Here is a 4,116-nt window from a genome sequence, read left to right as displayed (position 1 = left end):
CTGACCCTACACTCATTTTACAGGCTACATTTTAAATTTACATTTTAAATAGGAGAAGTGAAGCCACCAGTGGACATAGAACTAAGCCTAAGAAAAATAATCAGTTGATGCAGCAGTCAGGAAGAGAGGAAAGTAGATATGCCCTTAAGAGAGAGGGAAAGAACCCACTAATTGTGAGGGTAGGACAAAAAAAAAAAAACAACAACAAAAAAGCTCAAACCCAAACCTCAAGCCAGGTAAGTGATCCGAGCATGAATTTAAGGAACTGTCACAGAAATCATCTCTCTTGTTTTTAGCTCTTAAAAAGGGTGGTGGTGGGATGAGGTCAGGCGCCAAAGAGTTATGCCCACAAGGAGTTCCATATATCATTATGAATTTATTACTTCTTGTTTTCAGGAAAGTCAAATGCATTAAATGATCTTTCGAAAATTACACAAGTGAGGGGCACTTGTGGATGGCTCAGTCAGTTAAGCTTCTGAGTCTTCAGCTCAGATCGTGATCTCAGGGTTGTGAGATTGAGCCCCTTGTCATGCTCCATGCTCAGCAGGGAATCTGCTTGAGGATTTTCTCTCTCCCTCTCCTTCGGCCCCTCTCCCCTTGTTCTTTCTCTCTCTCTCTCAAATAAATTAATAAATCTTAAAAAGAAAAAAAGAAAATTAAACAAGTAACATGAACATATTGAATCAATTCTAGTAAGCAAAAATATAAAAGTCACCTTGAATCCTCATCCTCATTTTTACATCCCTCCTCTAAATTAGCCAGGGCTGTGGTTTACTGGCCATTCTTCCCACCCCCAGTCTATGCATTTACATGTAACACCTGCACATATATTATACGGATTTTTAATATAAAAGGTCATGCTGTACACGTTGTTTTGACAAGTTGCTTTTTCCTCTTAATAATATCTCTTGGGAATCTCTCCATATCAGTGCATTTACCTCGATCTCATGCTCTTTACTAGTTGCAGAGTATTTCACAGAATGGGCAAACAATTCACTAGATCAGGTCTGTGATGGTGGATATTTAACTTACTCCCAAATGTTCACTATTCCAAAGTGCAATAAACCCATTTTTACAAGCATCTGTGCGACTTCTGTAAGATAGATTCCATGTCTTAAGCTCAGGTCTCAATTTCCGCCTGACACAACAATCACATACTCTCTGATGTCCCATTTTTTTCTATCCCTTTAAGAACCATTTCTTCAATAAAAATAAAAAATAAAAAAATAAAAAATAAAAAAGAACCATTTCTTCAGTGACTTCTCCCAACGCACTCTAGAATGGCTACTCCCTGAGGAAACAGAAGACGCCAGTGGCAGAAAAATTAAGCTACAGAATCTGAGATTAACTAAGACCTAAGATTTGATATGAGTATCTAGAAAGCAACATCATTCTCCCAGAAAGTTCTTTTTTTCCTTAAAGATTTTATTTATTTGAGAGAGCGTGAGTGGGGGTGGGGCAGGGGGAAGGCAGAGGGCCGAAGGAGTAGCAGACACTGCCCCCGCCCCCCCCAACAGGGAGGTGATGTGGGTCTTGATTCCAGGACCCTGAGAACAGGACCTGAGCCCAAGGCAGACGCTTAACTGCACCACCCAGGCGCCCCTCCCAAAAAGTTTCTTAATAAAGATGGCTTTGAAATATGTTTACCCTTCTTGTTACCTCTACTATTTTTAGTTTTTTGGGCAAAGTCAATACTTGACTATAAATACGTGCTTTGAAAGTAAAAGAAAGGAAGCCTTGTAACATAAGCCCAGAAAGTTTCAACTAAAATTAGCCATCTGCTCCCACTGTAGGTGCCCACCTTGGGGTGAATGACATACATGCTTCAAAGCAACATTAACTTCTTTATTCCATTAGCCTCTTCTTGGGCAGATACATTTGCCTCATGTACTAACTGTACTAACTAGTGCCTCATGACCTTAAAACTTAATGTCTTTTCCAAACATCATTTAGCCAAGTCTAAATCATAGCCAGCCTAGTGGTTTGTCCTGCCAGTTTTACTTATTTGTTTCAATAAGGGTTGGGGGATAGGAAGGAAAATGAATAGGTTAGGTTTGCCTTTTACAAAGGCCAGGCCAAGGGGAGGTTTCAAAGGGAAAGCTAAATATAATAAATCCATACATTATAGTACTCCCTCTATTTTGTGTATATTTGAAGTTTCCCATATGATAAGTGAGTCAGATTGTCACCATCTTCATGCATCTAAAATGCATTTCCAACGGTAACCATGACTCATGAGGGCTGTGACAGTCTTATTTCTCTTAACACAGGCATCTTCATCGTGTTGCCCTGTTTGTTTGAGAAAGTTTCCTCTTCAATGGCAGTCTGCTGGCTTGTTTATTGACAGGCAGCTTTCAAATTGTCTAGTGTCAAAAAAAAAAAAACAAAAAAAAATTGTCTAGTGTCAAAAATATAGTTTTGTCCATTCACAATAGAAAAATAAGCCTATGCAGGTTATTGAATTATGAACTAAAATCCAAATCTCCAAACAGGACCTTGGTTTGGAATTAAGATTAAGAAAGAAGAGATTTTTGATATGGGTTCATTGGCTGATGAGATTTAGTGGCTGAAACTAAGGACCCGAAGTATCAGCATGTGGACTGGCCATGGTGCTTCGTGTTTCATCAGAAGGAAAAGAAATGAGACTAACAAGGTGATGTGCTATAAACAAGAAGTTTACACCATCTTCCATTTCATAGGGTTTTTTGTTGTTGTTGTTGTTTTACAGCAGACAAATCTTATTTTTATAAGTTATTGAAGCCTCTAAGATACTTTTAGATAGGGACGCCTGGGTGGCTCAGTGGTTGAGAGTCTGCCTTCCGCCCAGGGCGTGATCCTGGAGTCCCAGGATTGAGTCCCACATAGGGCTCCCTGCATGGAGCCTGCTTCTCCCTCTGCCTGTATCTCTGCCTCTCTCTCTATGTCTCTTTTGAATAAATAAAGAAAATATTAAAAAAAAAAAAGATACTTCTAGGTATTATCTCTAGAGATGCTCCTTGTCTTTCTTTCAGGTAATATTCAACCCCTACAGATAACATGAATGCAGCAAATCTCCCATTGAATTTTTAAAAATATTTTATTTATTTATTCATGAGAGACACAGAAAGAGGGGCAGAGACACAGGCAGAGGGAGAAGCAGGCTCCATGCAGCGAGCCCGACATGGGACTTGATCCTGATCCCAGGACTCCAGGACCATGCCCTGGGCCAAAGGGAGGCGCTCAACCACCGAGTCACCCAGGCATCCCTCCCATTGAATTCTTTAAATAATGTATCAACAAAGGAAGTTTTGGGGATCCCTGGGTGGCTCAGTGGTTTGGCGCCTGCCTTTGGCCCAGGGCGTGATCCTGGAGTTCCAGGATCGAGTCCCATGTCAGGCTCCTGGCATGGAGCCTGCTTCTCCTTCCTCCTGTGCCTCTCTCTTTCTGTCTAGTATGCATAAATAAATACATAAATACATAAACTTTAAAAAAAAAAGTAAGTTTTGTTTGCAAAGCCACCCATGTGGGGGATCCCCGGGTGGCTCAGCGGTTTAGCGCCTGCCTTTGGCCCAAGGGGCGATCCTGGAGTCCCGGGATCGAGTCCCACGTCGGGCTCTCGGCATGGAGCCTGCTTCTCCCTCCTCCTGTGTCTCTGCCTCTCTCTCTCTCATTCTATGTGTATCATAAATAAATAAATAAATAAATAAATAAATAAACAAATCTTTAAAAAAAAAAAAAGCCACCCATATATCACCAAGCTCCACTGTGCCCCATGGATCCCATAGCCCTCATGCAGCCAGCTTCTCCCTGCAGTTTGTTTTTTTTAAGACTATTTATTTGACAGAGATAGAGCACAAGCAGGAGGAGAGGCAGGCAGAGGGAGAAGGAGAAGCAGGCTCCCCAGTGAGCAGAGAGCCTGACGAGGGACTTGATCTCAGGACCTGAGCTAAAGGCAGACACTCAACCAGCTGAGCCCCCTGGGCGCCCCCTCCAGGGCAGTTTCTAATGGATCCCTTCTGTCTTCCATTGTTTATAATCTGGAAGTTCCATTTTACTTTGCCCACGTTCATGTCCACATCCATGGGCCATGTCTGACAGCAAACTGACCTCTCGGGACTCTCAACATTTAGTTCTCCA

This window comes from Vulpes vulpes, chromosome 4 (assembly GCF_048418805.1).
Source record: "Vulpes vulpes isolate BD-2025 chromosome 4, VulVul3, whole genome shotgun sequence".
NCBI classification, from domain to species: Eukaryota; Metazoa; Chordata; class Mammalia; order Carnivora; family Canidae; genus Vulpes; species Vulpes vulpes.
Note: the sequence above shows the minus strand (reverse complement) of the source record.